Here is a 26605-nt window from a genome sequence, read left to right as displayed (position 1 = left end):
CCCATCCAGATGCCTTTTAAATGTTGTAATTGTACCAGCCTCCACCACTTCCTCTGGCAGCTCATTCCATACACGCACCACCCTCTGCATGAAAAAGTTGCTCCTTTGCAGATGGGGTACTGGGCTAATAGATGGGGTACTGGGCTAATGGTCGGATACTTGGTAGTGTGGATGAGCAGAGGGATCTTGGTGTCCATGTACACAGATCTCTGAAAGTTGCCACCCAGGTAAATAGTGCGGTGAGGAATGCATATGGCGTACTGGCTTTTATTGGTAGAGGATTTGAGTTCCGGAGTCCTGAGGTCATGATGCAGTTGTATAAGACTCTGGTGCGGCCGCATCTGGAATATTGTGTGCAGTTTTGGTTGCCATACTATAGGAAGGATGTGGAGGCACTGGAACGGGTGCAGAGGAGGTTTACCAGGATGTTGCCTGGTATGGAAGGAAGATCGTATGAGGAAAGACTGAGACACTTGGGGCTGTTTTCATTAGAGAAAAGAAGGTTTAGGGGTGACTTGATTGAGGTGTACAAGATGATTAGGGGGTTAGATAGGGTTGACAGTGTGAACCTTTTCCCGCGTATGGAGTCGGGTATTACAAGGGGGCATAGCTTTAAATTAAGGGGGGTAGATATTGGACTGAAGTTAGGGGTAGGTTCTTCAGTCAGCGAGTCGTAAGTTCATGGAATGCCCTGCCAGTAGCAGTGGTGGACTCTCCCTCTTTATGGGCATTTAAGCGGGCATTGGATAGGTATATGGAGGATAGTGGGTTAGTATAGGTTAGGTGGGCTTGGATCGGCGCAACATCGAGGGCCAAAGGGCCTGTACTGCGCTGTATTCTTCTATGTTCTATGTTCTATCTCAGGTTAGGAAGGCAGTGCTGAATTTGATGGTAGATACTGAATATTAACTAGATTTAGGTTACTTACAGTGTGGAAACAGGCCCTTCGGCCCAACAAGTCCACACTGACCCGCAGAAGCGTAACCCACCCAGACCCATTCCCCTACATTTACCACTTCACATAACACTACGGGCAATTTAGCATGGCCAATTCACCTAACCTGCACATTTTTGCATTGTGGGAGGAAACCGGAGCACCCGGAGGAAACCCACGCAGACACAGGGAAGAATGTGCAAACTCCACACAGAGATTCGCCTGAGGCAGGAATTGAACCCGGATCTCTGGTGCTGTGAGGCAGCAGTGCTAACTACCCTGTGCCACCGTTCCGCCCACTAGGATATCATGGGAACAGTCAGACGGGAGAGACAAGACTTTGGTTTTAGCACTGTGTTGGAATCATAAGGATTGTGCCTTTGAAAACTTCAGGATGGAGGTTTGATTGCTCTCTGGTTGTCTTTTCATTATTAACTTAATGAAAGTTCAGAGAATAGAATCTTCATGATAAATATGCGGTGAATATTGCTCAGAGCCTACCGGAAGCTAGCTGCATGCATTGATGTCATCAGAAACAAAGCAAGATGCAATCACATACAGCTGTGAGGTGATAATTAATGAAAACAATTTAAGTGAATTAAATCTCATTAATTTTTCCCTATTGATTTCCCCCACAACTGTTTGTTTGTGTGTGCGTGCGGAGGGGAGGGGGAAACTAGAATAAAAGAGGATTGAGTCTAAATCTTATGCATAAATTAGAGTGCTTTGTGGTTTAGCTCTGCTAAAGCTACCATATTCTTAATAAATTGTTAAATAACATTAGAAACAGGACCAGGAATAGGCAATTCAGCCCCTCAAACTTATTCTGCCATTCAATAGGATCCATAACCCTTGATTCCCTTATTGATGAAGAATCTATCTATCTGAGCTTTAAATATACACCAGGACTCTGCCCCCGCATCTGTAGCAAGGAGTTCCACAGTTTCTCAACCATCAGGGAAGAAATTTATCTTAATCACAAACTTAAATTGGCGCCTGTTATTCTGAGACTATGTTCTCTATGTCCAAGACTCACCCATGAGGGGAAACATCCTCATGGAAGCATTTACCCTACCAAGTGGAAAAGTATGAGGTGCTTCACTTTGAAAAGAGCAACAGGAATAAAGAGTACTGGGCTAATGGTAAGGTTCTTGGCAGCGTAGATGAGCAGAGAGATCTGAGTGTCCATGTACATAGATCCCTGAAAGTTGTCATCCAGGTTGTTAGAGTTGTGAAGGAGGTATATGGTGCGTCAGCTTTTATTAGTAGAGGTACTGAGTTTCAGAGTCACGAGGTCATGTTGCAGCTATACAAATCTCTGATGTGGCCGCATTTGGAGTATTGCGTACAGTTCTGGTCACCACATTATAGGAAGGATGTGGAAGCTTTGGAAAGGGTTCAGAGGAGATTTACTAGGATATTGCCTGGTATGGAGAGTCGGTCTTATGAGGAAACGCTGAGGGAGTTGAGACTGTTTTCATTAGAGAGAAGAAGGTTGAGAGGTGACTTAATAAGATAATCAGAGGTTTAGATAGGTTGGACAGTGAGAGCCTTTTTCCTTGGATGCTGATGGCTAACATGAGGGGGTATAGGTTTAAATTGAGGGATGATAGATATAGGACAGATGTCAGAGGTAGTTTCTTTATTCAGAGAGTAGTAGGGGTGTGAAACGTTCTGCCTGCAATAGTAGTAGACTCGACAACTTTAAGGGCATTTAAATGATCATTGGATAAACGTATGGATAAAAATGGAATAGTGTAGATTAGATGGGCTTCAGATTGGTTCCACAGGTCGGCGCAACATCGAGGGCAGAAGGGTCTGTACTGCACTCTAATATTCTAAGTTCTTTAAGGATCCTCCATGTTTCAATGAGATCATCTCTCGTTCTTCTAAATTCTAATGAGTCGAGTCCCAATGTGTTTCGTCTTTGCTGATTAGAGAACCCCTCCAAACCGGGGATCATCCCAATGAACTCTCTCTGAAGACCCTCCAATGAAATGATATTTTTCCTTGAAGGGGACCAACATTACTTACAGTACTCCAGAGGTGGTCTCACCAGCACCAGCAGTTCCAGCAAGACTTCCCTATCCTTATACTTCAACCCCCTTGAAACAAAGGCCAAAATTCCTTAAGCCTTCATTACCTGCTGCACCCATTTGCTTGCTGTGGCTTTCTTGCACAAATATATTCACGTTCCTTTGTGTTTTAGCTTTACAAAGTTTTTTTTGCCATTTAAATAATACTGTTCTTTTGTATTCCATTCCAAAATGAACAACTTCACATTTCTGACAGGCAACAATGTAAAGTGGCTGAGCAGAGGCTGATAGCTAAGTTTGGTACTCATGAGGCTGACCACAAATGGGGTCTTGGGTTCATGTCATACTACAGGTGACCCCACTATACTATACACTCTCTTTCTTTCTCTCTCACACACGCACACATACACTCTTACACACTCACACATTTGGGCAGACCCTGTCTCATACACACACATATACAGACACCCCCACACTCACACCATGCACAAACCCTCTCACAGGCTTTTCCCCCATCACACTCACACACACTTTACCAAACTTGCACACAAGCAAACACACACTCTCTCACATGCATTCCCACTTCACACTCATCTCTCTCTCTCCTGCATGCGCACATCATTTGTATTTGCAGATACATCCTATTTTGCTCAAAAAAATATACAACCTGCAAGCAGTCAATGCAGATCCAGGCAGATTCAAGCAGTCAATTCCTGTAATATTTTGTAAACTCCACTTTAGAAATAGAGCCAGTCTGATTCAAGATTGGGATACAGACAGACTCTAACCTCACACCTTTAATTCATTGTTCGAGCTGTGATGTCACCTTTCTTTTAACAAAACCTTAAGTTACCTTGAGAATGTGACTTAAAAGTAGTTCTGGGATTTATATTAATGAACCGAAATCTGCAACCCATTCTAAAAGATGAAAGACTTAACAACAATCTAGGTTTGTTCAATACATAATTTCAGTTGCATGACACTGTAATCTTCTGCGATAAATTCTGTGCCTTATGGTTCTGCTGCACAACTACCTAATGAAGGAGTAGTACTCCAAAAGCTAGTGCTTCCAAATAAACCTGTTGGACTATAACCTGGTGTTGTGTGATTTTTAGCTTTGTCCACCCCAGTCCAACACCGGCTCCTGCACAATCTGTCCTGGTTAGTCCACGTCGATGCTATGGTTAAGAAAGCACACCAATGCTTCTACTTCCTCAGAAGGCTAAGGAAATTGGGTATATCCATAATGACTCTCACTAATATTTCTAGATGTACCAGAGAAAGCATCTGATCCAGATGCATCACAGCTTGGTATGGCAACTGCTGTGCCCAAGACTGCAAAAAATTAGGGATTTGTGATCACAGCCCAGTCTATCACACAAAACAGCCTTCCATCCACTGACTCAGTTTATACTTCCCTATGCTTGGGAAAAGCTGTCAACATAATCCAAGGCTCCTCCTCCACCCTGGTTATACTCTCTTCCACCCTCTTCAGTCAGGCAGAAGTTACAAAAGCTTGAAAACACATATCAACAGATTGAAAAATAGCTTTTTCCACACTGTTATCAAATGTTTAATCATATCTCTCACATTCATCTTTCTTTGCACCTTCTCTGTAGCTGTAACACTATAGTCTCATGATTTGCCTGGAAAACAAACAAAACAATATTTTTCACTGGAAATGACATCACCTCAGGAAATGATATCACCTAAACACATAAATAGAAAGCAGATTACCAACACCAGTGCTTGACCGGAGGCTCACTGATGATGTTATCTCGTATGGTGTCGAAACATCTGAAAACAAACCTTCCAGCCCAGCAAGCAAACTTACATTCAGAACTTTTCAATGTAACTCAGCATGTGACAATAATCAAATTTCAAAAAGCTAACTAATGGATGCACTGTGAGATGGAAGATCTGCCTCATTATTATTTCAGATATGACCTAGTAAATATGGACATGGTAAAATTGATATTGTATTCAAACAAGTTTAAGAAATCTCTTTCTACTTTCAGTGTCACAACAGCTTACAGTTGTCATTTAAATGCTGACTTTCTATTCAAATCCCAGCCAATAGTTCAATTATTCTTCTCAAATTCAACCAAGTTTAACAAAATATTGAATGAAAATCAAAATTTAATTTAATACATGTAGGGTTCCATTTACAGTTGATTGTTTATACCTCAGTATAATAATACAAGACATTTGAATTATGCATAAAGATGAATTTATGTCTTAATAATCATAAATGGCTGATTAACAAGTCCCAAGTGATATTTCTCCAAATCTGGTGTTCTGGTAAAAAAATGTAAAATAATTAAAATTCTTGCTCAGTTCACTGCACTGATTTTCTTATATAATACATAGCTTTTGCAAAGTGTTACGATGATTAACACAAGTTTAGTAAATGACAGGAAAATGTTAGCTTTTCCAAATATACTGAGTGAAAGATATTGAATTTTGTTGCAGAGGATTTCCTGCTCTAACATGGATAAAATTTATTTGTTCCCAGAAATACTAAAATAAACATTTACCATTTGCATTGCAACCAAACTCTAACATCCCAACATCCACAGGGTCAGCTAGTAAATCTAGACACCTATTTTAATTATTGAAAGCATGCTATGCAAATTACACACAGATGGAACTGAATCAACAGGTGGTAATTTAGTACAATTAAAATAATTCAAAATAAAAATTTCAGAACACCCCTGATATGAATACATGTAGCATATGTTAGTATTCTAACATACCATAACACAGTGGTAAATGGGCTTGCACAACCACAATCCATCACATAGCAAGTTTCAGTCTCTCTATTCATTGCAACACAGGGAGCCTTTGGGATTAATTCTAAGAATGTACACAAGGAGACAAAGGCAGGTGGTACACCTAAAGATATCATTGGCTTGTGTTTTAGAAGTTCTGCTCGGTCGCCTTATAATAAAAAAAACAAAATGCTGCAGATGCTGGAGATAGAGTCAGAGTCAGACAGCTTGGAGACAGACCCTTCAGCCCAAACTGGTCTATGCCAATCAAAATGTCCATCCACTCTAACCTCATTGCCCTGCACTTGGCCCATATCCTTCTAAATCTTTCCTAACCATGTGTTTTTGTCCACAGGCCTTTTAAATATTGTTAATGTACCTACCTCAACGGCTTCCACTGGCAGCTCATTCCATGTGGGTACCACACTGTAAAAAAAGGTTGCCCCTCAGGTTCCCATTTATTTTTTTCCCTCCTACCTTAAACTGATGTCTTCTAGTCTGATTCCCCAACCATACGAAAAAGACTGAGTGCATGCATCCTTTCCATGCTTCTCATGATCTTATACACCTCTATAAAGGTCCCCCCTCAGTCTCCTATGGTCTAAATAAAAGTGTCCTCGCAAGTCCAACCTGTCCCGATAACTCAGTCCCTCGAGTTCAGACAACATCCTTGTAAATATCTTCTGCACTCTTTCCAGTTTAATAACATCATTCCTCTAGCAAGGTGACCAAAACTGAACATAATACTCCAAGCACAGACAACATCCTGTACAACTGCAACATAACTTCCCAACTTCTGTACTCAATGCCCTGACTGATGAAGGCTAGTGTGCCAAAAACCACCTTCACTGCCCTGTCTACTTGTGACTCCACTTTCAGAGAATCAGTCATCTAAATTCCAGTGTCCTTCTGTTACACTACACTCCTGAAGGCCCTAACATTCACCATGAAAATCTTACCTTGATTTGACTTTCCAAAATGCAAGACCTCACATTTATCTATATTAAACTCCATTTGACATTTCAAGACCCACTTCCCACAGCTGATCAAGGTCCTGCTGCAATTTCTGATAACCTTCTTCACTGTCTATGATACTGTTATTTTAGTGTCATCTGCAAACCTATTAATCATAGGTTTGTACATTCTCATCCAGATCATTGATTTAGATTACAAACAGTAATGGGCCCAGCACCAAACCCCCTCATCACAGGCCTCCATTCCGACATGCATCCTTCCACTATTACCCTCTACTTCCTACCATCAAGCCAATTTGCAAGCTTGCCCTGGATTTCATGCGATCTAATGTTGCAGAGCAGCCTACCATGTAGAACCTTATCAAAGGCCTTACTGAAATCCACGTCTACTGCCATGCCCTCATCAACCTTCCTGGTCACTTCATCAAAGATTTTTAACAAATTTATGAGGCATGATCTCCCATGCACAAAGCCATGCTGACTATTCCTAATCAAACCCTGTCTTTCCAAAGATCTGAAATAAAAACTATGTGCAAGAAAATGGAAAGGAGAAAAAGGGAGAGCGATCACTTTCTCTTATTCTCTGGGCATCCTATCTTTTCTAGTCCCTTCTCTTCTCCCTCTGCCAACAACATTTAAAACATTATTTTCCTGCCCCTTCAATTCCAAAGAAGAAACATGAACTCTACTTCTCTCTCCACAGATATTGCCAAATCTGCTGAGTTTCTCCAGCATTTTCTGTTATTTATATTGTTTTGTAACCCAACTTACAACTAGCACATAAATCAACCATTCACAAAAGCAACAGAAAATTCTGTGCAAATTTACTGCCAGTCTACCAATGTATACTCAAGTGATGTGCTTTAGCAAATGTTCTATTCCTAATGCAATTGATTGGTTGTTTCGGATTATACTTCCACCAGAAGTTCGGAAGCAGCATATTTAAGTTATATGCACCTTTTAAAAGGGAACTTGCAGTCACAGAATCTCAACACTTCGCTCACTACCTGTTAAGATGGCAGGAAGGAGAAGAAAGATTACTAATTAGACAGTTTACAGAAACATAATCATGATGTAAAATTTGACTTCAAGCTGCTTGGACAGAGAGTGGGACAGGTTCCTTAGAATGTTTGACTAGGATTTGGTCACATGTTAAAAGGTAGAGGGAGAGGTTCAGAGAAGGAATTTTAGATGTTAAGTGTCTAGGAAATCAAATGCATGGTCACCAAAATTAGAACAATTAAAATCTGAGATATACTCAAAACCTGGAGAAAAACGCTGTTCTCAAAGTGTGGAAAAAGAAACATAGAAACGAGGAACATGAATAAGGCTATTCTTCCCTTCGGGCATTCAATATGATCATGGTTAATCCTCTATCTCAACACCATATTCCCACTTTGTTGCCACATTTTTTGATGCCTTTAATATCTAAAAATTTACCAATCTCTTTCTTGAATATACTCAGTGAGCAGCCTCTACAGTCTTCAGTAGTAGTGAATTCCACGGACTGACCAGCCTTTGAGAAAATACGTTTCCTCATCTCAGTCCTAAATGGCCTACTCTATATCGTGAGACTGTGACCTGTGGTTCACACTCCCCAATCTGGCGAAAAATACTCCGTGTACCTAGTCTGATCAGCCCTCTTAGAAATTGATGTTCAATCAGAGCCTTTCTAATTCTTCTAAATTCAACTGTACACAAGACCAGTTGAACCAATCTCTCTTCATACAACAGTTCTGCCATCCCCAGTATCAGTGTGGTGAACTCCACTGTGCTCCCTCTGCGGCAAGCATATCCTTTCTTAGGATATATGGACGAAAATGGAATAGTGTAGACTAGATGGGCTTCAGATTGGTTTCATAGGTTGGCACAATATCGAGGTCTTAAGGGCCGGTACTGCACTGGAATGTTCTATGTTCTATAAAGGCAGGTGTCCCATATGCCTTCTTAATGAGCCTATTAACTTGCCCTGCCATTTTCAGGAATTTGTGGATAAACACTCCAACATCCCAATGTTCCTGGTATTTCCTAATGTCCTATCATTCATCGAGTACTCCCCTCCTCCATTCCCTCTTCCAAAGTGCATCACCTCACATTTGTCAGGGTTAAATTCCATCTGCCACTCCCCTGCCCACCTGACCAATCCATTTAGAGTCATACATTATGGAAACAGACCCTTCGGTCCAACTAATCCAAGTCAACCATGTTCCCAAATTAAACTTGTCCCACCTGCCTGTGTTTGGTCCATCTTTCTCCAAACCTTTCCTTTTCATGTATTTATCTAAATATCTTTTAAAAATTGAAACTGAACCTGCATTCACCACTTCCTCTGCAGTTCATTTCACACACTAACCATTCCCTGTGTAAACAAGTTGCTCCTCCTGTCCTTTTTAAAATCTTTCTCCTCTCACCGTAAAAATACACCCTCTAATTTTGAACTCCCCCACCTTTGGGAAAAGATCTTTGCTGTTCACCTTAATTGCGATTCTCATGATTTTATAAACTTCTATAAGGTCACCTTCAACCCCCTGCACTCCAGTGAAAGAAGTCCCAGCCTATTGTGATAACTCAAAGCTTGCTTTCCTGGCAACTTCCTGATAAATCTTTTCTGAACCCTGTCCAGTTTAATAATATTCTTCCTATAACTTCCAGTCAAGATGGCAGCGGAGTAGGATGCTCCAATAGTAGCTCCTTCGTTCCTTTTGTTTCCTTCTCTATTGTCCCCACTCTTTAGTCCTTTGATGGGTCTCAGCATGGTCCCACGACACCGCATGGTAAGTCCCTGCTTGGTCTCTTGGTAGCTTGTGGCAGCTCTCAGCCTAATCTCTTGGCAGCTGGTGGTGGGTCCCAGCCTGGTTTCTTGACAGGTCATGGTAGGTCCTGGGCCTAGTCTCTCAACAGCATGGAGGCTCTCAAACTGGTCGGTCCTGGCTTATGGTGGGCCTAGTCTGGTCTCCGCAGCTTGTGGCGGGTCCCAGCTGGTCTCTTGATAACTCTAGCTTGGTCTCTGAGCAGTATGTCAGCTGGTCTCTCAATGGTTCATGGCAGTGTCGTGACTTGGTATGCGAGTTGATTGCGACTAGGCATGTTCCCAAGGCACTGGGGGAAATCGGACAGGCAGCAGTTTCAGTCTCAGCAATGCTATCTGGGGCGGCAGCATCGAGAACAGGTATCAGAGCAAGATAAGTGGAGGACTCATTACAGACTGTTGAACCTTTAACTTATTCCTTTATTTTCCTAGTTTAAACTATGAAATACTTTATTGTAAACTATTACCTATTTCTTTATTTGCCTACTATTCTATGAAATAATGCTTAACTTTTTAACTCTCGTTTCTCTTCCTACTTTGTACCAAAGCTTTTTTTTTGTATCCAGGTACCTTGGTACCTAAGATGGTGCCATGTGTGACAACATTATACGCTTTTCACTGTACTCCTGTGTTATGAAGTTGAAGGCATGTACTGTACCTTTAAGAGAGTGTGAAAGCTGTTTTGCACTGAAAGCTTGCAGGTACCTATTGCGTGATTGACTAGCAGTCTCAGAGTGTACTGGAAAATTGAAAATATGTAACATTTGGCTGTGAAACAAATACCTGACTTTGGTTGCTGTTTTGACAACCATTTGATTTTAGCCAGTTTAAATTATGCCACAGGATACCAAAACCTAATCGAGTTTGAATTTATTGTTTTTGCCAACTTCGAACCAATGAGACGATCCAATGTTAGGGGTACAAAGTAGACATGTTGAAAGTTAGAAGTGAGACCAACTACCATTGACAGAGTAACTGCTAGCAAAGCACTCTATCAAAAGGTACCTTTTTCACATGAAACATCTTTGCAGCAGAAGACCAAAGATGACCCAGGGAAAGCTTCAGCCAGAGGGAAACAGACACAGACAACAGTTGCTGCGTGGTTTTGAAATTAAGCTGATATAATTTTAGTACGGGCTTTTGTTGGAACAGTACATTGTTGTAGGTAGATACGAAACAGTTAAGGGAAAGGAGGCTTAAGAGTTGTAAATAGTTGCTGTTTAATGTTCACTTTCAGAGTTAAAGAATAAATTTATTTTGTTTTCTTTAAATGTGAGCGGCACGGTGGCACAGTGGTTAACACTGCTGCCTCACAACGCCAGAGACCCAGGTTCAATTTCCACCTCAGGCAACTGACTGTGTAGAGTTTGCACATGCTCCCCCTGTCTGCGTGGGTTTTCTCCGGGTGCTCCGGTTTCCTCCCACAGTCCAAAAAAAATGTGCAGGTGAGGTGAATTGGCCATGCTAAATTGCCTGTAGTGTTAGGTGAAGGGATAAATGTAGGGGAATGGGCCTGGGTGGGTTGCGCTTCAGCGGGTCAGTGTGGACTTGTTGGGCCAAAGAGCCTGTTTCCGCACTGTAAATAATCTAATCTAAATAATAGAATTTAGCAGTTCTCTGTCACTTATACTTTGACAGATTACAAGGCAAGGTCAGCTTTTCTGGGTATTTGGTTTAATTAGCACCAGGGTTCAGCGCCGTGTTCTGTACTTAGTACACGTGACAATAAAACCTAAAATCTAACAGGGGCGACCAAAACTGCACACTGTATTCCAGAAGAGGCCTCACCAACATCCTAACAAACTCATCATGACATCCTAACTCCTATACTCAAGGATCTGAGCAGTGAAGGCAAGCATGCTAAATACAGTCTCAATACCCTGTCTACCTGTTACAAAAATTTCACAGAATTATATACCTGAACCCCTTGGTGTCTCTATTCTATGACACTAACCAGGTGTTTTTTTTAAATCTCCTCCTAAGACTTTCTTTCTCACTGTCAACCAGCCAGCCAATCTTCAATTTTCCTGTTATTTGAAAATTTACTCGTCATCCCTCCCCCACTGCCCATCTTCACATTCTAATTTGCATTGTTTTTTTACATCCACGCCACAATAAGGGACCCAGCACTGATCCCTGTGGCAGGCCACTGGATACCAGCTTCCAGTCACATAAGCAGCCTTCTTTTATCAACCTTTATCTCTTACCCTAGATCCCATGTACTTTTGCCTTCTGTATCAGTCTCCCATGTGGAAACTTGTCAATGGCCTTGATGAAATCCATATAAACTTCAAAAACTGCACTACCCTCAACTACACACTTGGTCATCTTCTCAAAATATTCAAACTGATTTGTTCGGCATGACCTCTCTCTGACAAAGCCATGCTGACTATCCCTGATCAAACCTTACCTCTCTAAATGGAGACTAATTCTCTCCTTCAGAATTTTTTGCAATCGTTTCCGGATCACTGATGTCAGACTCACTGGTCTGTAATCCCCTGGTTTAATCTCTATCACCCTTCTTCAAAGGTAGAGCTGTCCTCCAGTATTTCCCCTGTGGCCAGCAAAACAAACATTTGAGTCAGTACCCTAGTGATTTCTCCCATAGCAGCCTGGGATGCAACCAGGACCTTGAAATTTGTTCCCTTTGGAACTATACAGATTATCTTGAAAAACATTTTAGGCGCTGCATTTTGGGAAAGCAAATCTTACCAGGACTTATACACTTAATGGTAAGGTCATAGGGCATGTTGCTGAACAAAGATAACTTTAAAACTAGCTGTCCTTATTGAATACTTTAATCAGTTCGGAGGTTGACTGCTGATTTAAAATGCAAAATCCAGATTTCTTTCAAGTCTTTGCCCCTAGATAAAGATTTTATCAATATACGAGGTAAAAATGCTGGCTGAGAGGGAATGATGACCTACAGAAAGAAGAGAGAACCAAGAAGGTAGTAAGGGAATCCTGCAAGTGCACCTCACTTGAAAACTTGCTTTTGCCTTTGGAGAACAGTGAGACTGATGGTTCCTCTATGGAGGTCAGCCAGAGCCAAGGCCATGTCACAGTCGGTGACCCAGCTGTTTTTTTTTGGAGAGGGTGTTGGAGGAGGTCGTGTTGAAAGGCAACAGTGATAGAAAAATCGTTAGTGAGGGGAGTACACAGGCACTTCTGCAGCCATTGACATAACTCTTGGATGGTATACTCCTTCCAAATGCCAGAGTCAAGGGTGTCATGAAATAACTAAAGGTCATTCTGAAGCGTAAGGATGAATAGCCAGAGATCGTTGTCCATGTTGGGACCAATAACAGTGAGAAAATGCAGTCCTGCAAACAAACTTTAGGGAGTTAATAGAGGATACTGAAAGCAAGACTTCAAAAAGGTAATAATTTTGATTATACTCAATGCCACAAAACAGTATAGGAAGATGAATTTTTGGCTGATAAGATCATGCAGGAGAGAAGGCTTTAGATTCCGGAAGCATTGGGACTATTCCGGAGGGTGGTAGTACCAGTAAATTTGGACAGGTTACATCTGAACAGGAATGGGACCAACATCCTCATGTGATGTTTACTGATGTTGTTGGATGGATTTAAACTAGATTGGCAGGGGATGAGATCCTGGCAAATAGTTCAGAGGGTAGAAGAGCTGAGATGGAATTGTAAGTTAAAATGCTAGTGTCAGAGATGGAAGACAGAGGAAATATGATAGGATAATAAAGTAGTGAGTTTAGTAAGGCTAAATTGAATATATTTTAATTCAAGGAGCCTGAGGAATAAGGCAGAAGAGCTAAAGGCGCAGATAGGCATGTGGGAGTATGATGGCATAGCTGTGACTGGGACTTGATGCAAAGATGGGCATGATTGGCAGCTCAACATTCCTGTTTATAAAGCATTCAGGTAAGAGAAAGGGCAGGAGTAGACAGGAAATGGGAGGTAAAAACAATGACTGCAGATGCTGGAAACCAGATTCTGGATCAGTGGTGCTGGAAGAGCACAGCAATTCAGGCAGCATCCGACGAGCAGCAAAATCAACGTTTCAGGCAAAAGCCCTTCATCAGGAATAAAGGCAGAGAGCCTGAAGCGTGGAGAGATAAGCTCGAGGGGTGGGAAGAAAGTAGCATAGAGTACAATAGGCGAGTGCGGGAGGAGATGAAGATGATAGTCAGGGAGGAGAGGGTGGAGTGGATAGGTGGAAAAGGAGATAGGCAGGTCGGACAAGTCCGAACAGGTCAAGGGGACGTGCGGGCTGGAAGTTTGAAACTAGGATGAGGTGGGGGAAGGGGAAATGAGGAAGCTGTTGAAGTCCACATTGATGCCCTGGGGTTGAAGTGTTCCGAGGCGGAAGATGAGGCGTTCTTCCTCCAGGCGTCTGGTGGTGAGGGAGCGGTGGTGAAGGAGGCCCAGGACCTCCATGTCCTCGGCAGAGTGGGAGGGGGAGTTGAAATGTTGGGCCACGGGGCGGTTTGGTTGATTGGTGCAGGGAATCAATTACAGCAGAGAGGAGTAAAGATATATTGGAAGGAACATCAAATGAGGCCACATGGGTAGAAGTTAAAACACAAAAGGAGCAAGCGCACTGTTCGGTATTAAGTAAGTAGAGATAGTCAGGAAAGATGCAGAATCAAATACGCAATCAAATTTCAGAGACAGACAAAAATAATAAAGTTGTAATCATCGCAGAGTGGGGCAGACAGGAGGAGGATAGTAGATACAGTTTCTCAATAAAAGCAAAGATTGAGCCAGCCACGACAATAATCTATTTCAATAAAAATCCAGAAAGATTCGAAAAGACTTATAAAAGTGGCATCAACTCAAAGCAAAGAGCTGATTAGTAGCCATGGAGTAAGTTGCTGTTCTTCTGCACTTTAAAAGTGCATTAAGGAAAGGTAAGAGTTCTAATTTCCTTTTTGAAATGAAACTTAAAATAATTTTCTATTTGCCTGAAATTTAAGGGAAGCGTATTTTAAATAAAGGTATGGCAGGAGAGTTTAGTCCTGCGTGTTGTAAGGCCTGCAGTATGTGGCAAGTCTTAAATGCTCCTGGCAGTCTAAATGACTGCATCAACTGCAAGTATCACTGGTTTGACCAACTTCATCACCAGGTTTCAAAGCTTGAGCATTGCTGGAAGTTACCTGCCCAGCATGTTTTTAGATGTGGTCACCCCACAGCTTAAGGAAGTGCAGTCAGAGAAAAAGAATAGGTGACTACTCATCAAAAGAAGTTCAAAGATGTCACTAAAGGGGAACAGTGAACTGTCAGAGCTCTTGGCTCATACAGGTACCGGTAACGTAGGCAGAAAGAGGAATGAGGTCCTGCAACACAAATTCAGATCTGTGTAGCAGACTGAACAGCAGAACTTCCAAAATTGTAATCGGCATTTCATATGCCAGTGAGTACAAAAATAGGCACATGATAGAAGAGATTAGTGTGTGGCTCAAAAGTTGCCAAAAAGAGGGAGGACTTTAGATTCCTGGATAATGAGGGAAGATCGGACTTGTATAAATCTGATGGGTGGCACCAGAACAGGACCAACATCTGGGGGAGGAATGAGGACGGTGATTGCTAGTGCTGTTGGTGGTGGGATTTAAACTAATTTGGTGAGGGGAGAGAGTGAAGGTATAATGCATAAATATAAAGAAAAAACAAATCAAGCCAGCAAGTGCATAGTCAAGTTACGGCACAAGGGAGCTCAGTAAAGCTAGAAGGCATTTATTTTCATGCTGCCCATTTTTCAATTAAGGCCATTTTGTAGCAGACAACAGGCCTGATGAATTCTTGGACCCATCCAAAATGGGGTGGGGTGGAAGAAAAAGGATTTTAGGTGGAGGTGCCTTGCAGCACATTCTAAACAGACAGTGTCACATAACCCTCGCCTGCTTCATCCTGCAAAATCGGAACAGGCAAAGAGGGAATGCAATGGAATCTGAAGTGTAGGGAGAGAGGTTGTAATTTTGATTTGATTTTATTTATTGTTGTTATATGTGCCTAAGTACAGTGAAAAGTTTTCTTTTGAATGCAGTAAAGTAGATTATAACATACAAGGGCATGCAGATCATAGGGTATTTAGAAAGAGCAAGGTATACAAGGTTACACAGGAGGTGCGCAAAAGCAAGATCAACATTAGATTTGAATTTAAGGAGGTCCATTCAGCAGTCTGATAACAGCAGGGAAGAAGCTGTTGGTATGTGTGTTTAAGCTTTTGTATCTTCTGCCTGATAGAAGAGGTTAAATCCAGGATGGAAGAGGTCTTCAATGATGTTGGCTGCCTTTCTGCAGCAACAGGAAGTGTAGATGGAGTCCATGGATGAGAGGTTGGCTTGTGTGACAGTCTGGGTTGTGTTCACAACTTTGTGTAGTTTCTTAGAGTCCTTGGCAGAGCAGTTGCCGTAACAAACTGTGATGCACCCAGATAGAATGCTTTTGTATGGTGCATCTGTATGTCGTTATGGACATGTTAAATTTCCAAAGCCTCCTGAGGAAGAAGAGGCATTTTTGTGCCTTTTTGATTATCACATCTAATTTCAGAGAGGGTGAGAACATCAAGTAGGAGAAACACTATCTTCTGCACCCTTCTACAATGTTTACAGCATCGCTTGACTTGGTGAATAGTGGAGCTTTACAAATGGCACCAACATCGGGTATCCAGGATGTATCAGCAGTAGCATGTACTTCCGCCATTGCTAAGCGAAAGATAGTGTGAGTGGGGCTCCACAGAAGCATGGGTCATAGTTAATGATGTGAGGTGCAGACAATAGCAGCAGAAAGTTCACAATGGCTCACAGGGAGAAACCCTTTATATAACTCAGCAAAACTAACAAATTCCTGGTGAAATTTAGCCGTAGTACTAGCATATACAGGATTCCAAAATTTTATTATGAGTAATGTAACAGGATATACCTTCTAATAGTTTTGCAGTGTCCTTTTCTAAATATTCCTTCTACACATCATTTTGAATGTGAGAACAGTTCACAGGGTTCTTCGGTCTATAAAGACCCAAGGGTCAGTAAATATTCTAAATGATGAACTTGATTTTCCCATTTTTAGGATGTGTTTTTTGTTTGAAGAGTTTCATTGCAGATATCCTGTCCTCCACATATTAACTTGCCTTACGTGATCCTCGCCGCATTAATTACACAGCCAACCTCTTTGGGGGCTTTCTCATGCAACCGTGCAGCAGGGAAGGTAAGATTCCCACTGCTGCCACAACCTTCCAATGGACAAATCACTGTCATTATATTTAAAACTTAGCTGCAACCATATCATTTGCTGAAAGCCAGGAACTAGCTTACACACTGTCCTCTTATTAAACCAAAGTTTCTCAGAAAAGGAGGCTGGCACTCTATTTTCCAAAATGGGGTCCTGAAGGTCCTAGTCGACAGAGTGATCGCAGTCTATGCCATTCTTCACCTGGCAGACCACCAGGAAAGGCGAAGATATCAATTATGAATGCAAATGGTGACTCGGGTCTATGCTATTGCCAGGATTGGACAGAATGAACAGCAATGCAGGAGAAAGTTCAACAATTTTATTCCACAGGGATGAATATCACCATCTTCTCAAAAACGAAAAGAGCAAGCTGTGTCCACCAGCCAACTTTTCTAAATTTCAAGACAGGAATTGTTACTACCTTACTTCTTGGATATTATTGAGAATGTAAATGCTTGAAAGTAAGGTCATTACTGCTAAAGAATAAGATTTGGATCTTCCTATTGAAACCTTGAGGGAAAACGAAAACATTTCTTTGACATGGAAGATCAGATTTTTTTCATTTCACCATATCACATTAAGTCATGATGCTCATTTGGAGATTGGTACAGACACAATGGGCCAAATAGCCTCCGCCTGCAGCAAATCATTTCTGTGATTCTTTATTTTCCCAACATTTCTTGTCATTGTCCATGTCACAAAAAACACGGAAAAATTCCACATGACAAAGCAGAACTCAATAAGCCAACATATCAATGCATAATTTGTGAATTTATGCCATTGCAAACTGAACATAAGGGAGAAAATTTCTGAGTACCATCTACTATTCCCTGAAGTGACCTATCCACCCACAAGACTATTCACTCTCCATTTTGAGTTGTCTGAATGCAGTCATTTTAACATAATTTACAGCAATTTTATGTTTGTTATTGAGCCAGGAACAATTTAAAAATCTTTTTGAATCAAGTTTATTTTCATATTTTGGTAATGAACTGTCACTGAAACTTAAAGATAAAGACAAAAGATCATGAAATTCAATCTATCAATTTCAAGGATATATAAGTCAGATTCAAAACTTCCATCACATCCATGAATGACTGCACTGATAATATCCCATTTCATCAATCTCCTCCTCTACAAGCCTACGGTTTCAGGTAAAATTTTTGACATATCAGGTAACTTAGCTATGCGCAGAGATTCAGAAATTCAAAAAGCTGCACAAAAAATGGCATTTAAGTATAACAAAAGTCAAAATCTTATATCCACAATAGGTGCGAGCATGACAAATCTTTCTCAATGTAAATATAATTTGCACCTCACTGCCTGAAAAGAGTATATTCCCTTCTTATTGTAACACCCACCTGATTTTCTTTCCATTGATTTTAATGGACTGACTGTTCAGACCAAATTGGACCTAGATGACAAAGATGAAAATGACTTCATTTACTAAATTCTAAACTAAAAGTTTGCATCAGCAATTATTTCTTCAAAAGTAAACATGCTTTAGATTCTCCAAGCAAACACAAAAATTATTCCAAAGATTCTTGAATTAAAGTTTATGACAGTTCAACATACTGCATTTCTTTTTCAAATATATAAATATACTTTGTATTTTCTGCCTGAACATAATCAGAACCACAAAATGATTACTACATACAAGAAGGTTATTCAGCTCATTATATCTGTGCTGGCTCAGCAAGAGAACAACTCACGAAGTGCCATTTTGCACCCTCTCCCAATGGTTCTATCTATTAGAGTCATAGAAATGTACAGCACAGAAACAGACCTTTCAGTCCAACTCATCTATGCTAACCAGATATCCTAAATTAATCTAGTCCCATTTACCAGCAATGGGCCCATATCCCTCTAAACCCTCCCTATTCATACACCCATCCAGATGCCTTTTAAATGTTGTGATTTCACCAGCCTCCACCACTTCCTCTGGCAGCTCATTCCATGCACACACCACACTCTGCCCCTCAGATCCCTTTTAAATTTTTCCCCTCTCACTTTAAACCTATGCCCTCTAGTTCTGGATTCCACGACCCCAGGGAAAAGACTTTGTCCTTTTACCCAATCCATGCCCCTCTTGATTTTATAAACCTCTACAAGGTCACCCTTCAGCCTCTAACACTCCAGGGAAAACAGCCCCAGCCTATTTAGCCTCCAGGTAACAGCAATGACTGCAGATGCGGGAAACCAGAGTTCAGATTAGAGTGGTGCTGGAAAAGCACAGCAGTTCAGGCAGCATCCGAGGAGCAGCAAAAGCCCTTCATCAGGAATACAGGCAGAGTGCCTGAAGAGTGGAAAGATAAATGAAAGGAGGGTGGGGGGTGGAGAGAAAGTAGCATAGAGTACAATAGGTGAGTGGGGGAAGGGATGAAGGTGATAGGTCAGGGAGGACAGTGGAGTGGATAGATGGAAAGGAAGATAGGCAAGTAAGACAAGTCATGGGGACAGTGCTGACCTGGGGTGAGGTGGGGGAAGGGGAAATGAGGAAACTGGTGAAGTCCACATGGATGCCCTGGTGTTGAAGTATTCTGAGGCGGAAGATGAAGCGTTCTTCCTCCAGGCGTCAGGTGGTGAGGGAGCGGCGGTGAAGGAGGCCCAGGACCTCCATATCCTCAGTGGAGTGGGAGGGGGAGTTGAAATGTTGGGCCACAGGGCGGTGTGGTTGATTGGTGTCCCAGAGATGTTCCCTAAAGCGCTCTGCTAGGAGGCGCCCAGTCTCCCCAAAGTAGAGGAGACCGCATCGGGAGCAACGGATACAATAAATGATATTAGTGGATTTGCAGGTAAAACGTTGATGGATGTGGAAGGCTCCTTTAGGGCCTTGGATGGAGGTGAGGGAGGAGGGTGTGAGCGCAGGTTTTGCAATTCCTGCGGTGGCAGGGGAAGGTGCCAGGACGGGAGGGTGGGTTGTTGGGGGGCGTGGACCTGACCAGATAGTCACAAAAGAAACGGTCTTTGCGGAAGGCGGAAAGGGGTGGGGAGGGAAATATATTCCTGGTGGTGGGGTCGTTTTGGAGGTGGCGGAAATGTCGGCGGATGATTTGGTTTAAGCGAAGGTTGGTAGGGTGGAAGGTGAGCACCACGGGCATTCTGTCCTTGTTACGGTTGAAGGGGTGGGGTCTGAGGACGGAGGTGCGGGATTGTGGACAAGATGCGTTGGAGGGCATCTTTAACCATGTGGGAAGGGAAATTGCGGTCTCTAAAGAAGGAGGCCATCCGGTGTGTTCTGTGGTGGAACTGGTCCTCTGGGAGCAGATACGGCAGAGGCAGAGGAATTGGGAATGCGGGATGGCACTTTTGCAAGAGGTGGGGTGGGAAGATGTGTAATCCAGGTAGCTGTGGGAGTCAGTGGGTTTGTAAAAAATGTCGGTGTCTAATCGGTCATCATTAATGGAGATGGAGAGGTCCAGGAAGGGGAGGGAGGTGTCAGAGATGGTCCAGGTAAATTTAAGGTCAGGGTGGAATGTATTGGTGAAGTTGATGAATTGCTCAACCTCCTTGCGGGAGCACGAGGTGGCACCAATGCAGTCATCAATGTAGTGGAGGAAGAGGTGGGGAGTGGTGCCGGTGTAATTCCAGAAGATGGACTGCTCTTCGTAGCCAACAAAGAGACAGGCATAGCTGGGGCTCATATGTGTGCCCATGGCTACCCCTTTGGTCTGGAGGAAATGGGAGGATTCGAAGGAGAAATTGTTAAGGGTGAGGACCAGTTTAGCCAAATGAATGAGTGTGTTGGTGGAAGGGTACTGTTGGGGACGTCAGGAGAGGAAGAAACGGAGGGCTTGGAGGCCCTGGTCATGGCGGATGGAGCTGTAGAGGGACTGGATATCCATGGTGAAGGTGAGGCGTTGGGGGCCGGGGAAATGCAAGTCTTGGAGGAGGTGGAGGGCATGGGGGGTGGGTGTCTCGAACATATGTGGGGAGTTCCTGGACTAGGAGGGATAGGACAGTGTCAAGGTCGGTATTAGCCTCTCCCTATAGCTCAAACTTTCTAAGCCTGGCAACTGCCTTTTAAATCTTTCTTGAACCCTTTTAAGTTTTCTTCCTTTTCAGATAGCAATCCAATTCTCTCTTGACTGAACCTGCCTCCACCACATTCTCAGGCAATATGTTCCAGATGCTGTGTGAAAAAGATGATCAAGCCATCATTGTTTCTTTTGACAATTATCTTAAATCCACACCCACTTGTTCTCAATCCATCTACCACTGGAAACAGATTTAGAGCAGGAAGAGCAGTATGTTCCTATTTCCCTTGCTTATGCACCCTACAATTATTGTTGCTTGATTTTCCAGGGCATAGTTTAAAACATTGTCAATAATCATTTTAAGATAGATAAGCTTGAAGCGCATCAAGTATCAAGCGCAATATTTGCAAAATGCTCATTCAATTAATATTGATAAGGCACGGAGGCCAATTTTGTCAAAACACATGCTTTGGCCACGTTTCTACCTTTGTGATGAAAACCAGGTGGCAACAAATTTCTACACTGCTATCTCTCTATTACGAACATGAACATGAATTTTAATATATGCGTAACAACAGTTTGTCAAAGAATGCCATATATGAATCCATATTTCTAAAATCTTTAGTCAATGAGCAAATCATTATGCCTCTCTGGGATAGTACTTTGTTATTCCCAATTATTCCCGGTCAGCAGGAAAGTGAAAGATTCTTTTAAAAGTATGCAGAATTCCCCAATTTACCCAATTTTCATATCCACGTTGTCAGAAAGCCTATACCAGGTTTCTGTACTTACCAAGAATTAATTTTTATTTCAAATAAGTAGTCAGCTGCATGGATTAAATTATGAACCATTGGCATATAACTCTACTAGTTAAATGTCTAATCCCCTTATCAACTCCTTCTTACATATATACATATCCAAGCAGTCAGAAAGAAAAACTGAGGAAGTAGTTCAGTGGTTCCTATTCACAAGAGGAACCACTTGCTGACCAGAATGTGGTTTCTTGGTTTTCCTCTTCAGGATGCTTTTGCTGGTTTTCAGAATGAAGATTTTTAATTAATATATCAAAGATCTTTTAAATATCACAGTCTATAGCAACTGAATAGAAAATAAACTGGCTTTCTTCAGGCTTTCTTTACTGCAGAAAACAGAAAGAACACCTCTACTTGAGGAAATATGGTGACTTTTTCCCATGTTATTCACAGTACCAAGCTAGTCATCAACCTGAGAACTAATCGTATCGTTGTTGACATGTAGGGGACCTTTGTCATCAATAACTGGTCACTAGTCCACAGACCCAATCAGCTACTTGTTGCTGGCTAAATTTTATTTCCACACAGCTTTGGCTCCAGCTTGTCTGTACCTTCTCCTATAATTGCTTGAACCAGCAGCTGCGTAACAAGTGTGAATAATGAGTATCAGATTAGTTCCTTTCAAAAACATGCTTCAGCAATCCTTGATCCTTTTCTCATTTCAAATCAAAAATATAGAAAACTACAAAGACAAAGATGTGGTCTCTATGAAATGTTTTACAATAAATTTAATTACTTAGCAAATGAATTTTGACATAACCGAAAGCACTAATGGATGCAAATCTGAATAGCTGACTTGAAGCAAAATATCTGAATGAACTCTTAAAAAAGCAGAGGAAATATTTTATTCATAAATTCAATATTCAAAGTAATAAGGTATTTGGTCTATCACAGTTCCACTTAGTGTGATTAACTTTATTGTATTTGGATTTCCAGAAGGAATTTGCCAAGATTCCTCATGAAATGAAAAGCCAAAGTGAAGGATCTCGAGACAAACACAAATCTGGAAAATAACTTGGTTAATTAATAATGAAATAAATCATATCAGTGGCAGGAATTCCAATTGATAATCTGAGAAACAATATCATTGATACCATCCATTTATATTGCTGAGGCAACATTTAACATAACCTTAGGGATTCAGAGAAATTTTAAGAAAAATTCCAAAATAATAACCACCTCCCCAACCCTTTATTATTTACCCTAGCTCTGTCCCAGACAACATTCTTTCCTCCTTAAAGCTTGAGTTTCTATATTTTCAACTATCGTCCTAGACTATATTTATTCCAATAATCGTTAATCTTATTTGCAATCAGATATCCAGCTTTTTAAACTTGCTCCAGTCACAACTACTGATGCTAGTTGTTTGTTCTATATTTCCACTATCCAGCGTAGAAAAAGAAAAATTATTTGAATTCACAGAATCCCTTCAGTGTGAAGCAGACCATTTGGCCCATTGAGTCCACATCAACCCTCTGAAGAGTAACCCACTCAAACCCGCGCCCGCCCCCAACCCTATCCCCAAAATCCTGCATTTCCCATGGTTAGCCCACCCAATCTTCACATCCCTAGACATTCTGGGCATTTCAACATGGTCAATCCACTTACCTCTATATCTTTGGATTGTGGGAGGAACCCACGCAGACACACAGACAGTCACCCAAAAGTGGAATCAAACCCAGGTCCCTGCTGCTGTGAAGCTGCAGTGCTAACCATTGACCCACTATGCCACACATCATCTAACATCTCTGCTGTGATACTCCTCTTTAGGAATGAATAGATGCCAAGTTGAGTAGTTAATTAGCTCTGATGGGCAACTATCCAAGTGGCATGACTGAAAATCATGTTATATCTGTAGAGACATTAAAACTATATAAAAAAGAGATTAAATGCCACTGACCCACTGTAACTTGTTAAAAATTCATTAATGGGACATGGGTGTCAATGGCTGACCAGCATTTATTGCCCATTCCTTGTTGCCGTTGAGGATGTGGTGATGATGTGCCTTCCTGAACTGCTGCTGTCCATGTGCTGCAGGTTGACCCACAATGCTCTGAGGGAGGGAATTCCAGGATTTTGATCCAGCAACATAAAGGAACAGCAATATAGTTCAAAGTCAGGATAGTGAGCAGCTTGGAGGGGAGGTTGCAGATGATGGTGCTCTCATGTATCAGCTGCCAATGTCCTTCTAAATGGAAGTGGTGATGTGCTTGGAAGTTGCTCTCCAAGGATCTTTGGTGAATTTCTACAGTGCATCTAGTGAATAGCATACACTGCTGTTACTGAGTATCAGTGGTGGAGGGAAAGGATGCTTGTGGATTTGGTGCCAACCAGGCAGGCTGCTTTGTCCTGAATGGTGTTAAGCTTCTTGAGTGTTGTATCCAGGGTACAGTATTTCATCAGATTCCTCCTGATTTGTGCCTTGATGATGTTTCGTCCTACAGGATTCCTAGCCTCTGACCTGTTCTTGCAGACACTGTGTTTAAGTAGATAAGCAGGAGGCTGGAAGAACACAACAAGCCAGGCAGCATCAGGAGGTGGAGAAGTCAACATTTCGGTGTAATCTTTCTTCAGTCCTGGCTTGCTGTAGTCTTTCAGCCTCCTGCTTGCCTACCTTGGATTCCAGCATTTGCAGGTTTTTTTTGTCTCTAACTATATTTAACTGGCAAATCCAGTTGAGTTTCTGGTCAATGGTAACCCGCCAGGGTATGGACAGTGGGGGATTCAGTGATGCAAACACTAAAAAGATACAAATGATTTATCAAACAACATTATAGGACTTTTATCAATTTATTATAAAACTCTAACCAATATTCATTTTATTTACAGTACTGCAGGAGTTCCTCTGGGGACATATTTTCTAAATCAGCCTGTTCAGAGATATTATTACACATCTCTGGAGCAGCTGGCCTCTTGGCTGAGAGGTCAGGACACAACCACTGGACCATCCCTTTTTTTATATTAAATGGCAGTATAAGCAGTTACCAGGTTGCAAACAAGTTCCATTCTGGAGTCCATTCACAAGTTGATTTGTTCACAAGTCAGAACACAATGTAGAACAACATAAAGGAGCCACTTGTAAGTGCAGAAAATGTTCATATGTTGGGTCTTGAAAATTACATTTCTGTATTAGTTTGTATTCATAAGTATGAGCATTTGTAAGTCAATTTTAAATCAGGTTTCACCGACAGAATTACAGAATCTCACACAAACAACATCCTAGGGGTTCCGACTCATCAGAAACTGACCTAAACCATTCAAATGAATACTGTGACAACAAAAGTAGGGCAGAGTTTGAAACTTCTGTCGCAATTAACTCACTTTCTGATTCCCCAATGCTTCTCCAGCATCTACAGGGCACCAGCCAGAAGTGTCATGGAACATCGCCCACTTGTGTCGATGAGTGCATCTCCAACAGAAATAACTCAATGTCATTAAGGATAAAGCAGCCTATTTCATCTCATCCAGTATTTTTAACAGTCACTCCATCTCCCACCAGCACACAATGTCAACTGAGTGCACTACACACAAAATGTATTGTAGCAACTCACCTCTTTTGACAGCATCTTCCAAAGCTATTATTGCTACCACTTAGAAGGAAAAGGGAATCGGATAAATTAATGCACCGCTTTCTGCAAGTTTCCCTGCCAGCCACAAACTATCCTGACTTGCAACATGCTGACTTGTGCTAGACTGTGGTGACAAAACACTCTTCACTTTACCTTTCTAGATATATGTGACAATAAATAACTTACGGTTTGCAGTTCCTATGCTATCACTTGGTCAAAATTCTGGAATTTCCTGTTTAAGAAAGGCTTACACCAGATGGACTACAACAGTTCACTTTGTTCTGGGTAAGATGCACTTGGTTAGGCAAAACATTGGGTAGTCCTCAAACAAATCCCATGTTTCTGCCATTGCCCCTTCCCATCTTGCACAACAGCATCATTGGGTCCACCTTTTCCTCACTTTTCATCTCATCAGCTTTTGCATTCAAAGGATCATTCTCAGTCATGTCAGACAACTCCAGCAGAATGCCACCACCAAACACATCTTTCTTGACTCCCCCATCTACATTTCACAGGGATATCTCGCACCCCCTATCTGCATTTCGCAGGGATATTTCGCTCCAGGACACCCAAATCTATTCACTGACCACTAACACCACCACCACTTTCCACGGCACATTCCCATGCACAGAACAGTATTACGGTTGCAGTAAGGATGTTTGAGGACTCATCTACTAAGGTAGTATGGGCTCAGATTAGAAACATGAAAGGAGAGGTTACACTGTTGAGAGTTTTCTATAGCCTCCAAATAGTTCCAGAGATGTAGAGGATAGGATAGCAAAGATGATCCTCAATAAGAGCGAGAATGACAGAGTAGTTATTATGGGAGACTTGAACTTTCCAAATATTGACTGGGAATACTATAGTTCAAGTACTTCAAATGGCTCAATTTTTGTCCAATGCGTGCAGGAGGGTTTCCCTGTAGACAAGCCAACAAGGGGCGAGGCCACATTAGATTTGGTACGGGGCAATAAACCCAGTCAGGTGTAAGATTTGGAGGTAGGTGAGCACTTCGGTGATAGTGACCACAATTCAAGGATAGGCATATACTGCAGGGCAACAGTTATGGCTGGGGAAAAAGGCAAAAAGGCTAATACATGCTGCAGCTGTACAAAAGTCTGGTGCGACCACATTGTCAAACGCCTTATTTAAGTCCACATAGATCCCACCTACTGCCCTCATCAATCTTCTTTGTTACTTCTTCAAAAACTCAATCAAGTTTGTGAGACATGATTTCCCACGCACAAAGCCATGTTGACTATCCTTAATCAGTCCTTGCATTTCCAAATACATGTACATCCTGTCCCTCAGGATTCCCTTCAACAACTTGCCCACTACTGAGGTCAGGCTCACCGGTCTATAGTTCCCTGGCTTGTCTTTACTGCCCTTCTTAAACAGTGGCACCATGTTTGCCAACCTCCAGTCTTCCGGCACCTCACCTGTGACTATCGATGATACAAATATCTCAGCAAGAGGCCCAGCAATCACTTCTCTAGCTTCCCACAGAGTTCTCAGGTA

At 41.9% G+C, this 26605-nt stretch overlaps 1 long non-coding RNA gene across 1 annotated transcript in view; it reads right to left on the bottom strand.

Moving 5' to 3' along the window:
• LOC122555595 overlaps positions 1–26605 on the bottom strand; it is a 57202-nt gene that overhangs the window by 4328 nt on the left and 26269 nt on the right. Inside the window, exon 2 of the long non-coding RNA XR_006313319.1 lies at positions 18091–18143. This is a non-coding gene — a long non-coding RNA (uncharacterized LOC122555595). The remainder of the gene's footprint in view (positions 1–18090; positions 18144–26605) is intronic.

Source organism: Chiloscyllium plagiosum, chromosome 12, assembly GCF_004010195.1.
Source record: "Chiloscyllium plagiosum isolate BGI_BamShark_2017 chromosome 12, ASM401019v2, whole genome shotgun sequence".
Lineage (NCBI taxonomy): Eukaryota > Metazoa > Chordata > Chondrichthyes > Orectolobiformes > Hemiscylliidae > Chiloscyllium > Chiloscyllium plagiosum.
The sequence above is the reverse complement of the archived record's forward strand: the minus strand, read 5'-3'. Positions and strand labels throughout refer to the sequence as shown.